At 40.6% G+C, this 13,972-nt stretch overlaps 1 protein-coding gene across 4 annotated transcripts in view; it reads right to left on the reverse strand.

Annotated features, from left to right (window-relative positions):
* The window catches only part of LOC126484544 (uncharacterized protein CG45076-like), a 124,212-nt gene that overhangs the window by 40,440 nt on the left and 69,800 nt on the right, over window positions 1–13,972 (reverse strand). The window lies entirely within an intron of this gene.

Here is a 13,972-nt window from a genome sequence, read left to right on the forward strand (position 1 = left end):
TCTTCCAAAAGGTAATCACTGTGATTCATAACAGCAGTGGTGGAACCTTTGTCTCCAGCTAGGATGACTAGGTCAGGATTTATTTTGAAGTTGTGTATGGTTGTCCTTTATCTGACAAAAAGTTGGTGTTTTGAGGAAGGGACCAGGGAAAGACAGTGAGGCCAAGTTAGAAGTAAGGGATTCCTGGAAGGTGACCAGTGGGTGGTTAGGAGGGCACTGATATGAACTGGGAGAGCCAGGGTTCAATGTTGAGATTAAGTTGGTTTTGGTTGGTGGGACTGGTGGCAAAGAAGTGGTGCTATTGGAGAGTTTGGGAGAAGGAGAGTACTTTTTGACAAGTCCAAGATGGTTAAATTTTGGTGCAGGGCTAAAGGTGAGGCCTTTGGATAGTACTGAAACTTCTGTGAGGCTGAAGATTCTGTTGGAAAGGATACCAACAGTGTTATGGGAATGTTTCAACTCTGGATTTGGTGGAATGTTAGTAGGGAGTTTTGGGGGATGCGGCAATTTGAAATGATCAGCTAGGAAGGGTCTGGATGCTAGGAGGGGTTGATGAGGAGGAACACTTTTGGTAGGATAGGGGTTGGATAGTAGTGTCCCAAGGCAGCAGTAGGATATCAGAAGGTTGGGTAACTTATCAAGGTGATGTCTAGAATGCTCCTCCAGATGCTAGAGAGCAAGGGATTCAGTTTCTGAAAGTGTTCTATGCGGCAGGGATTGTACAGTAGCAGTATCTTGCAGAAGGAGCAGAGGTGTTCCTGGGATGTCTGTGCCATTGGGATATGTTTTTGCAGTACCAGGTTTTGAGAGCCAGGGACTGCTGGAATCTGACAAGATGAATGCCATTGTGAAAGGAGGGCTGGGATATTGAGAAAAGAGATTTTTATGTTAAATTGTTGGGGGGGGGGGGGGGGGAGGTAGGATTCCACGATTTAGGCAGCATTTAAGAAACAGGATGTGGAACTGGATTTTAGCCAGGGAAAGGGGTACTTTTCTGAACTGGTGCAAAAAAATGGAGCAGCGGCCCATTGTCCCAGGGATGGCACATGGCAAATGGAAATGACAAAGAAATGGGAAAGAAGATGTGACATGGGTGTGAGGGTTGCTGGCTACAAGAAAAGACATGTAAAATGTATGTATGGATATGCAGGGACACACACAGAGACACTCAAAAACACACATAAATATGTAGAAATAAGACCAATATATAAAAGTACACAAAAATGTGTGAAGCCACATAAAATATGCACAAATGCGTTAAAAACTTACAGAAATGTGGGAGAAAGGAACAGGTGAGGTACAGGAGACTGCTGGTGTTGGGATAAGGAGAGAAAGGGTGAGGGAAGATCGGTTAGGTCAAGGATCACATGTGTGTGTGGCACAGGTAAGTGTGGAAATTAAAATATATGAAGCTGAAGGAGGAAGTGGGATCGATAGGAATAAATATAATTATCAATGGGAAGAATTTGGGGCATCATATGGTCCATCAACAATCTATGCAGCCACATAGCCGTGTGTTGTGCATGGACGAGACGATGTGGCTGAGAAGTATATGCTGTTTGGAAGGCGGCGAGTAACACAGATAAGAAAAAGAATGGGAAATGAGAAGAGTAATGCTACAGAGAATAGCAACAAAGGAAAACATCACATGGCAGTGGGATGGAAAGAAAGCTGTTAGGCAAAATAAAACAATATAAACATGAGGTTGGAATATCAACAATATAAGGAAAAGGTAGATTGCTACTTCCCATAAAGATGACAAGTTCAGTTGCACACAGGCACAACAAACAGACACTTAAGACATAAGCTTTCAGCCATTGCCTTCACTGGAAAAGGAATCACACACACACATTCATCACACAACCAAGCACACCTCATATGCACATACGCATATGACCACCATCCCTGGCATCTCAAACCAGAATGCAACTGTCATGTGGAATGCAAGCAGCGACCTGGAGAGGATGGGGAAGCCGTGTAGGGGCGGGAGGGAGAGAAGAGTGCTGTCTGGTGGAGCATGAAGGGACTAGAGAGTCAAAAGGTGCAGCGTCAAGAGTCTGTGGGGCAGGAAAGTGGTGAGGGCTGAGAGGAGGGGGGGGGGGGGGGGCAAGGAGTGAGAAAGAAGAGGAGCAGGGAAGGGGAAGGGAAAGAGGGGTGGGTGCATTGGCAGAGGATGGCACCCAAACAGAGTGGGATATGAGAATAAGGAGGAGATGGTAGCACAGAGAGGGTGAAAACTGTTGGGTGGAGGTGTGGTGACAATGTATTACCATACGCTGAGGTCAGGATAATTCCAGGACAAGGGAATGTGCTGTATGGATAACTCTTAACTGTGCAGTACAGAAAAGCTAGTGGTGGAGGGGAGGATCTAGATGTCTCAGGCAGTGAAGCAGCCACTGAAATCAAGCATGTTATGTTAAGCTGCGTGTTGTACCACAATGTGGTGTACTTTGCTCTTGGCCACAGTTTGGCGGTGGCCGTTCAACCTCGTGGACAACTTGTTTGTAGTCATACTAATATAAAATGCTGTGCAACGAATGCTGTGTAACGATTGCAGCCGAGTTTATACAGGGGATAGTCAAAATAATGTGAACACCTGTACTTATTTGGGAATGGTTTATTAATTAAGGGTTGGACCCCCATTTGCCCATAATACAGCTGCGATCCTTCTCGGAATACCAGCATATAATGATTGTATAGTCTCCAGTGGAATGTTATGCCACTCTTCAATCAGAACCTCTTCTAACTTCTGTAGGGGCGAGGGAGGCAGAAATTTGCTACAGAGTCTGCACTCCAATACCGCTCACAAGGGTTCAATAATGTTCAAGTCTGGGGACTGTGCTGACCAGGGAAGATGCTGCAGTTCATATGTATGCTCCTCGTACTACGATTGTACCATCCTGTCTGTGTGAATGGGTGCATTATCATCCTGAAATATGGCATCATTGTTGAGGAACAACATTTGAATCATGGGGTACACCTGATCACCTAAAATGATCAGACAATCATTGGCTGTAACACAGCCTTTGGGAGTAATGATAGGACCACCAGAATACCATCGATCTCGTAAACTGACATAAGGCTGGGAGAGCGGTGTGCTGACCACCATATCTGCATCCAGTGACGACTGTAGGCTGAGGATGACATGGTGACTGATCGGTACCATAGGCCCTTCAAGGCCTGTTCAGATGGAGTTTAGTTTTAGCAGAATACCATGATATGGGTGCCCACACCATCACACTTCCACCTCCATGCTTAACTGCTGGAATCAAGCAATCAGGATTGTAGGCTTCTTTTGGTGTTCTCCAGATGTAAACCCAACCCAATGTTGGAAATAATGATGTTGACTCGTCGGGCCATAGGATGTGTTTCATTGATCAGCCATCCAGGATTTACGCGCCTGACACCATGTTTTATACTTCTTTGCATTGGTTGTCATGACTAATGGGTTCGGTATAGCAGCTCATCCATGAATATTTGCTTTATGGAGTTCTCGACACACAGTGTCAATAGATACTGGGTCTCGAAGATGGCTATTGAGCTCTGCAGTGACATTACCGCCGTAGTTTTGTGTTGTTTTGACGCAATTTGTGTTAGTGAATGATGACCTCTGTCATTTTTTTTCCCCGATTTGCGCCCACTATTATGTTTACAAAATGACATCTTTCCATGTTTTGTGTGGGCTGGTATGACTGTTGAATTAATTGCTCTTGAAACATTCAATCGGTTTTGTGTCTTGGTTACTGATGCTCCAGCTAAGCGAAGGATGTGGTTCAGTTGTTCCAGTCCTGGGTGATACTGGGTACAAAGGGGGCATTCCTTTGTGGCTGGTTGTTGGGGATGTGGGAGGATTAGAGGTGCGAGGAGAAATGGCACAGATCTGATTGTGTACTAAGCCTGTGGATAGTGCCTCTCTGTGAAAGCCTCAGCAAATTAGGCAAGGGAGTTCTTGTCATTGCAGATATGCCATACCTCAGTGGCCAGGATGTATGGGGGGGGGGGGGGGGGGGGAGTTTTTTGGTGGCGAAGGGATGACAGCTGTGGCAATGAAGGTATGGTTGGTGGGTTTAATGTGGACAGAGGTGTGCATGGAGCCATCAGAGAGGAAGAGGTCAACATCCAGGAAGATGGCACGCTGTGTCAAGTAGGACCAAGTCATGTGGGAAATGAGGTGTAAAAGTTGTGAAGGAATGAGGATGGGGTGTCTTGGCCCTGAATCCAAATCATGAAGGTATCATAAATGAACCTGAACCAGACAAAGGGTTTGGCATTTTGGGAGGCTAGGAAGGTCTCTTCTATATGGCCCGTAAACAGGTTGGCATTGTATGGGTACCCCAGGCAGATGCCCATGGCTGTGCTGTGGATTTGTTTGTATACCTTCCCTTAAAAGGAGAAGTAGTTGTGAGTTAGGGTAAAGTTAGTAAGGTATATGAAGAATAGGATAGTGGGTTTGAATTCTGTAGGATGCTGGGAATAATATTTGAATATGCTCAAGAGTTCTGCAGCAAAGCAATGTTAAGGATATTGCATGTCCATTCTTTTACCCTACTTATATACAGGAGTCATCAGTGTTTTTTTCCAGTCACTTGATACTTTGTGATGGCAGGAGTTTTGCAACAAATGCAAGCTAAGTAAGGGTTCAGAACTGAAAAGTACTCACGGTAAAACTGAATTGGTACTCCATCCAGACCTGGTGACTGACCTGTTTTCAACTATTTCAGCTCTTTCTCAATGCCAGGTATGCTTATTCTTACACATTAAATGAAGTCACACTTGCAAATATGAACAACCATTAGCTGTGGAATGGAATGATGACAATGAAATCTGTGCCAGACCGAGACTCAAATCTGAATTTCCAACTTATTGCTGGCAGTCGCCTTACTATTTGCATCAATGCATGACCAAACTTCCATATGTCGTCAACCATATGTCTACAAGCCATACTCGTACATCCATTATGTATATTCCCATACAGGTGAGACAGATTACTTGAAAGTCATTTGCCCAGTGTTGGCAGATAAATAGGATATCGCAGTGCCTATGTTACTCTGAATTACAATGCAAAAATTTCCTTTGAAAATATCATATTCTGCCTATTCTTATGCCCGTCATAAGGGAGAGAGTCTGTACAACAGTCAAATAATGGCATGTCTATACACAAAATTTAAAACTTCAGATTTCCTTTTGTTGCCTTCCGTTGCCAGACTAGTGAGTGACTGAATAGAAGCCTTCTATCCACTTAGTGATTTCATGTGGAACCAGAATTTCCTTGGATTCTTGGCAAGATACTCGGCTAACGTATGACAAAGGAAGTTGCTGTATGCTCCACATTCTGATCTTCTTATAGATGCAAAAATTTCTACTAACTTTTGCCTGTTGAATTTGTGTTCTTTTTTTGAACAACAGTCTCTGCTTACAACTTCCCTTGTGGAATGAAGGTGATAGCAGACAAAGAAACTAATTTTAAAAATAAACTGAAGCCATTTCTACTTGACAGCTCCCTCTACTGCATGTATTGATTTGTATTTGACAATACATATGTTTGGTTGGGTTACACGGGTAGGGACACTATCACCTACATACAAACACATGCACTAACCTGAGATGTACTAAAAACCACTTTCATTTATCACAGACACAATACATGATTTGAACACTCCAAAAATGAAACAAAAGAGCACAAAGATAGCCCTTATATACAAAAAGATACTGCACTAAGCAAACTTGATTAATTGATCATTTTACTGCCACACAGCCTCCCTTGTGGAGCACCGAGGATGAAGAGGTACGGGATGCACGCCCAGACCAAGAGTGCACGTCTTTCGTTATTGATAGTCAAATGAACCACTTGGTAAGTAATTTTACTGTGGCATTGGTCCCTAGGTGAGCCATATTATGTGCGCTGTGGAAAGCTGTCTTTCGAATTGCCAGTGAGATGTCTGGTCTTGGCGTGTGTTGTGAGATGTCGTGACATATTTTTATGCTGCGATCTAGTACCCAGATCTGCTGAAAGTGCAGTTTATAAGAATTGTATAATCTAAAAGGTTCATCAAGCTGCCATTTTAAGAAAAGTAGACGGTGGCCACACTATTTTCACATTTGATATGCCAAATTTTTGTGGTGAACTGGCTGATGTATTCAGTGTCTGCACTGATATGGCAAACATGAGTCATTCACATCCTGAAATGCTGAGACAATAGGTTTGTGATCTGTATAGAGCGTCACTGGTCAGACTTCTAAGAGGGGATAGAAATGCTTCACACCATCGTAAGTAGCTAAAAGTTCTCCGTCATACACATTCCAATACATTTGTCTCTGCTGCAACTTTTTTGAAAAGAAACTTAACAGTTGCCAATGATCATTTGATTTTTGATGTAGAGGCACACCAGTAGCACCTAGGCTTGCATCTGCTACCATAGCCAATGGAGTGCCCGTAATAGGATGAGCAAGCAGCACTACCTTGATGAGGCTTTTCTGTAGATGCTTGAAAACATAGCCCGTTTCTGAAATCCACTGGAGTATCTGTTTGCTCATGGTGTTTTTACTGAACCGGACATTGGTGAGGGGTGTTTGAATGGTGCCAGTCCCAGGAAGATGGTGTCGGTAAAAATTCACCATCCCAAGGAAACGTCTTAGTTGGTGGTAATCTTTCATTATCGGGAGGTTATGCAAAATGGAAATCCTCTCTGATGACAGGGAGATGCCATTTGCTGGTATATTGTGTCCAAGGAAAGTCACCTCTGATTTATTAACCACGCACTTGTCTTCATTCGGCTTGTTGTTTCTATCTAAACTCCACTGTACCGTAATGTCATACTGCTCATGCAATTGGGTGTCTTGTGAAAATACTAGTATGTCATCTAAATGTACAAAACAGAAGGGAAACCCCCTTTAAAACTTTGTCACGAATGCTGCCAAGTTTGGGCAGCATTTTTAAGTACATATGCCATAAACAAAAACATGAATATCGCAAAAGGAGTAGTGAAAGCTGTACAGCCATCTTGGATATATCACCAGGTGCAATAGTGATTAGAGAGAAAACCTTGCAGCAGTCCATAAAAATAAAAACAGGCACACCTGCCAAACTGTTTGTAAAATCCTGCATGTTAGCTTATGTGTTACATATCAGGTATTGTTCTAGTATTCATCGTTTGATAATCGCCACAAGTGCACCACAAACCATCTTTCTTACATGCTAGATGGGATTGTTGATGACCATGGACTGTCGGATAACTCCATTCTCAAGTATCTCCTCAAATATTGATTTAATTGGGAGGCAGGGGGAGGGGGCGGAGGGACCAGTGTGGCAAATATATGATGTACCGTGTAGTGCTTAACACCACCCTGTTGCGTCGCTGCAGTAACCTTCACTGAACGAGCATAGTTTGTATCCTGTGTACACTTTGTATTCACCTTCAACTTTTTCTTCATTTCCTGGGCTACTTGCATTTCACCTTCTCTGGGCAGCAGTTCGCAACATGTTGCACTTTACTCCAGCATACATCTCCTCAATGTTGTGTAGATTGTAAATCAAGCTGCAGTTGGTGTTTTCCATCTGTGCACACTCACTGTCATCACTGGATGTATTAATTTTGTTGACTCTACTTGCCATGTTTGCTGCAAAGTGACCACGGAACCTGGACACAGTGCAACTATCACTTGTGTGTGTTAATTGGGAGTTCTCCAAGCCCACTTTCAATGCAAAATCCCATGAAACTTGGTGCTTAGATAGGGTGAGATATAACAAAGATCACAAATGCCCATTTGAACTGAGATTCAAGGCCAATATCAATTGTGAGAGTTTTGCAGCCGTTTGTGAGGATATGAGACTTGCTCACTGCCATTAATGGTATGGGTCCACAAGTCTTGATGTCCGGTGTATACAAGACCGCAATGATGCTCACATCTGAGCCTGTGTCAACAGAGAAGATCAAGCCTGACATTTTGTTCAGGATGTGTAATCTCATGACACACACTAATGTATGCTGGAGGAGGTAGCAGCGATTGAGACAGCGGTGTTGATGTTGTGTTGCTATAAATGACCTATCATGCTTTGTGGCCTGTACTACACTATGTGGTGATAAACCTCCAGTAAGAGTGCTGTTGGTAGGTGTCATGATTTGTAGCACTACTGCAGATCACAGTTGCCAATTTGGAGGGAATATGACTCCTGCACTTCATAGCTTTAAATCCAAAGGCTTTATGAAACCAAAAATTGCCTGTTTTGGTAGCTTGGGGTAGTCTGTAACAATGAGAGTGCAGAGTCAAAACACATTGTGCATGAGTTGTTGTTGTTGTGGTCTTCAGTCCTGGGACTGGTTTGATGCAGCTCTCCATGCTATTCTATCCTGTGCAGGCTTCTTCATCTCCCAGTACCTACTGCAACCTACATCCTTCTGAATCTGCTTAGTGTATTCATCTCTTGTTCTCCCTCTACGATTTTTACCCTTCACACTGCCCTCCAATACTAAATTGGTGATCCCTTGATGCCTCAGAACATGTCCTACCAACCGATCCCTTCTTCTAGTCAAGTTGTGCCACAAACTCCTCTTCTCCCCAATTCTATTCAATGCCTCCTCATTAGTTATGAGTATTGTCATCCTAATTTGTTGAGGGCTGTAATGTTCAGAGCTGTCTTGTCATCTTCTCAACCACAGAGGCATCAGGATGTAGTGACTGTGCAGTAAGGCATCGTGTCATTGGACAGACTTGTGGGTATTGGCTGTCCTCAGCTGAAGCAATGATTGACAGTGGCCACTATGGCAATCAAGTCGAGCATAGCATGCACTCTGTCAGCCACCTGGAGCATCTTACTGCCACTTGTGTGCAATTAAAGCCGCCTGTACCTCAGGGAGCATTTGTTGTTGCCAGATGTGCAATAACAATGTGATAAAAACCTCACTAGTATTGGGTGATGGCAAATAAATGTGGCCAGAATCTCAATAGAGTTTTGTCACCCCACTTTTCATGATATAGCACTTGTGTAATCTTCTGTTCTGGCAATTTTGTGCAATGATCAATGGGAGCCATCTTGAGAGTGAGTACTGTGGTTGGAGTAAAATACTATCTGACACTATTGACATCGCACATTGTGCCAGGGTATTGATTGCCATTATTATCTCAGTAGGTGGGACTATACCAGGCACGGCCTACATCTCAACAGGAAAGGGAAGGGGAAACTGGCTGGGGTAATAGCAGGAAATTTAAGGGGGGGAGGCACTGCCATGAATGGTAAAATACCAGTGGTTACAGGTGTTGGAGCAGCACCTTTTTTAGGATAGGTAAGACAGAAAGATGTCAAGTTCTACGAGAGATCAGGATTGAAACAAATCTTCAGTTTAGGAAAGAAATTCAACAGCACAATTCTAGCACATTGGATCACCAATCACAGCTATCAATTATAAATTTTCACCAATCACCAGAAATTTTATCTCCACCAAGTTGTATCTCAGTCCTAGGTAATTGCATTGATGAACTAAAGTCACCCAACCCAATTGACATAATCTGCCTCTCTGAACACCATGTGACCACTGGTATAGGAACTAGGCCTAAGCACAATGAGAAACTCAGACAGGAGAGTACTGCAAATGTTAGAATAAGGAAAGGTTCTCATAAAAGTGTAATTAAAAATAATGTAAGTATATTTCATCAAAATATTGGGAGTTTAAAGAATAAAGTAGATGAGCTTCTGGTTTGTTTGGAAGATTTAGAAGCTGAGAATGAAATAGATATACTATGCCTGTCTGAGCATCACATTGTTACTGATATGGATAAGGTAAATGTAAGTGGTTATAAGCTCTCTGCACATGTAATGAGAGAAAATATGGAGAAAGGAGGAGTTGCCATATATGTCAAAAGTTATCATTGTGCAAAAAGTATAGAAACAAAAAAGTTTTGTGTAGAGAAACATATAGAAGCATGTGCCTGTGAGCTTAAATTAAATAAAGGCACATTTATAATTGTAACTGTATATAGGTCCCCATCAGGAAATTTTCATCTATTTCTGAAAAATTTGGACTCCTTGTTGTGCTATCTGTCAGACAGGGGGAAGCAAATTATTATTTGTGGGGACTTCAATGTAGATTCTCTGAAAGAGGGTAATAGGAAAAATGACCTTGAAGTATTACTCGGTTCTTTCAATTTGACACCCGTTATTGATTTTCCTACTCGGGTGGTACAGTATAGCAGCTCACTGATAGATAACTTCTTTATAGACCAAGATAAGTTTAACCAGATAAATGCTCAGCCTGTTGAGAATGGTCTTTCTGATCATGGTGCACAGCTAGTTACAATATATGACATAGCTCCATTCAGCAATACTAAACAGTCCTTCAAAGTAGTACGTTCAGTCAACAATTTAACAATTGCAAATTTCAGGGAAAGCCTACAGCAGTTAGACTGGGATGAGGTGTACCGTGAACCTGATGCCAATTTAAAATATAATTTATTTCATGACATTTTTGTAAATGCATTTGAAAACTGCTTCCCCAAGAAAATAGTTAAATATACTCGTAAGAAACCTTGTAACAAACCATGGCTTACTAAGGGTATAAAAATATCTTGTAACCGGAAAAGGGAAATGTATCTGACAGCAAGAAAGAGTAGTGACCCAGAAACTATCAAAAATTATAAAAACTACTGTGTTATATTAAGAAAAGTTATTAAAAAATCCAGGAGTATGTGTATCATGTCTGAAATCAGCAACTCTGATAGTAAAATTAAAACAATTTGGAATATTATTAAAAGAGAAACAGGTCAACCAAGAGCAGAGGAAGACAGTATTACCATCAAATTGAATGAAAACTTTACGAACAAAAAGTCAGAAGTTGAAAATATTTTTAATAATCATTTTCTAAATGTTGTGGATATAGTAGGATCCAGGTGTTCATTAGAAGATGCTAGGCTGTTAATGGAAGAGGCCATACCTATGCAATTTGATACAATTGAAATCTCACCCACTTCTCCCTCTGAAATTAGGAAAATAATAAACTTGCTTAAAAGCAAAAACTCACATGGAATTGATGGCATTTCCAGCAAAATACTAAAAGCTTGTTCTCAACAGATAAGTAAGATTCTCAGCCACCTGTGTAATAGCTCTCTGGAACAGGGCATTTTCCCTGATAGACTGAAATATGCTATTGTTATACCTTTGCATAAAAAGGGGGATAGATCTGATGTCAACAATTACCGTCCAATCTTCCTTCTAACAGCTTTATCCAAAATTTTTGAGAAAGTAATGTATTCAAGAGTAGCTTCACATATCTGTAAAAATGAAGTACTAACAAAATGTCAGTTTGGTTTCCAGAAGGGTTTTTCAACAGAAAATGCCATATATGCTTTCACCAGTCAAATTTTGAATGATCTGAATAACCGAACACCACCCATTGGGATTTTTTGTGATCTCTCAAAGGCTTTTGATTGTGTAAATCATGAAATTCTGCTAGACAAGCTCAAGTATTGTGGCATGAGTGGGACAGTGCACAAATGGTTTAATTCGTACCTAACTGGAAGAGTGCAGAAAGTTGAAATAAGTAGTTCTCGTAACATGCAAAGATCAGCACATTCCTCAAACTGGGGAACTATCAAGAATGGGGTTCCACAAGGGTCAGTCTTGGGTCCTTTGTTGTTCTTATTATATATTAATGACTTGCCATTCTATATTCATGAAGAGGCAAAGTTAGTTCTCTTCGCTGATGATACAAGTATAGTCATCACACCTGAGAAACAAGAATTAACTGATGAAATTGTCAATACTGTCTTTCAGAAAATTACTAAGTGGTTCCTTGTAAACGGACTCTCACTGAATTTTGATAAGACACAGTACATACAGTTCCGTACAGTGAATGGTATGACGCCATTAATAAATATAGACCTTAATCAGAAGCATATAGCTAAGGTAGAATATTCCAAATTTTTAGGTATGTCCATTGATGAGAGATTAAATTGGAAGAAACACATTGATGATCTGCTGAAACGTTTGAGTTCAGCTACTTATGCAATAAGGGTCATTGCAAATTTTGGTGATAAACATCTTAGTAAATTAGCTTACTATGCCTATTTTCACTCATTGCTTTCATATGGCATCATATTTTGGGGTAATTCATCACTGAGGAATAAAGTATTTATTGCACAAAAGCGTGTAATCAGAATAATAGCTGGAGTCCACCCAAGATCATCCTGCAGACATTTATTTAAGGATCTAGGGATATTCACAGTAGCTTCTCAGTATATATACTCTCTTATGAAATTTGTTATTAACAACCAAACCCAATTCAAAAGTAATAGCAGTGTGCATAACTACAATACTAGGAGAAAGGACGACCTTCACTATTCAAGATTAAATCTAACTTTGGCACAGAAAGGGGTGAATTATACTGGCACTAAAGTATTTGGTCACTTACCAAATAGTATCAAAAGTCTGACAGATAACCAACAAGTATTTAAGAAGAAATTAAAAGAATTTCTGAATGACAACTCCTTCTACTCCATAGAGGAATTTTTAGATATAAATTAAGAAAAAAAGAAAAAAAAACAAAAATATAAAAAAAATAAAAATAAAAAATATAAAAAAAATAAAAATAAAAAATAAAGAAAAACAAAAAAACACAAAAAATAAAGTTGTTATATTAACTTAAGTATGTTGTTAAATTAACGTAATTATGTCGTGTATTGGAAAATTCGACTCGTTCCACATCATTATGAAATATCGTATTCATGATCCATGGAACTAGTATTAATCTAATCTAATCTAATCTAATCTAAATTGCAAAATGGTCTTCAGAAACATGCTGAAGGGCAAAGTTGTTTACCATAATTGCAAACCATAGTTTGGGCTGGGCGAGGACGAACAGCAGAGCCTCTAATTGTAAATGCAGTGCTGTAAAACCAACAGTGCTAATGGACAGAATGTCTGTTGCTCTGGAAGGCAGTTGTGACATGGGTGAAAGCACCAGAATCAGCAACTTATTCATGTGAAGCTTAATGTTCTAACCTGTTGCATTGAGGACATGTGAAGTGTTGTCTTGAGTAAATAGCACTGTATTCATTGAGTGACCACACAGCTTGGATGGCACCATGATGTCCAATATACTGGCACATTGTACTGCATCTCATGGTCATTGCACAGGTGAGAAGAGCTCTAAAACCTCAATTTTCTGGTAGATATGCTGTATTTCATTGGTGATGGTATGCAACACGTTATTTGCTTCCTCCATGATGAAATCGTAATGTTGCAAATCATAGAAAATAACAAGGAAAACAATCAATTATTGACAAAATTATTTAATTGGGTAGATAAAATATCTACTCACCAAGCGGTGGCAGAACACACACATAAAAGACTGTTGTAACTGGCAAGCTTTCAGAGCCAGTGGCTCCTTCTTCAGGCAGAAGGGTTGAAGGGGAAGGAAGAAGGGTGATGGAAAAGGACTGGAGAGGTCTATGGAAAGGGGTAGGTTTCGGGAAAGCCACCCGGAACCATGGGTCAGGGGCGACCTACCGTACAGGATGAGAAGGGAAGTTCTTCTTCAGGGTCACCAATTTTGTACAGAGAGTATCATCTACAGATAAATATGTACACCAGTTTCAGATGTACTAAAAACCACTTTTATTCATCACAGGCAAATACACAAAGCAAACAATCCTAAAGCCAAACAAAATATCACAAAGATAGTCCTTACATATAACCAGATAATTCACTGATCAAGCCCAGTTAATCGATTGCTTCACTGTCACATATATATTAAACTGCATTATGATGTAAACAACTAGCAAGTACATTCTCATGAATAAAATGTATCCTATTTGTATATGTGTGCTGCAGGCTGTCGCAAAATATATCATGCTGTCAGCTTTTGTATCCAACATTCCTTTTACTTATTTCAGATGCAGCAGAGTGAAATTTTTTTATAAACTTTGATTTCATTTTTACTGTTAAATTCATGTCTAAACCTGTGATACAACAAGTTTTTGA

This window comes from Schistocerca serialis, chromosome 6, assembly GCF_023864345.2.
Source record: "Schistocerca serialis cubense isolate TAMUIC-IGC-003099 chromosome 6, iqSchSeri2.2, whole genome shotgun sequence".
Lineage (NCBI taxonomy): Eukaryota > Metazoa > Arthropoda > Insecta > Orthoptera > Acrididae > Schistocerca > Schistocerca serialis.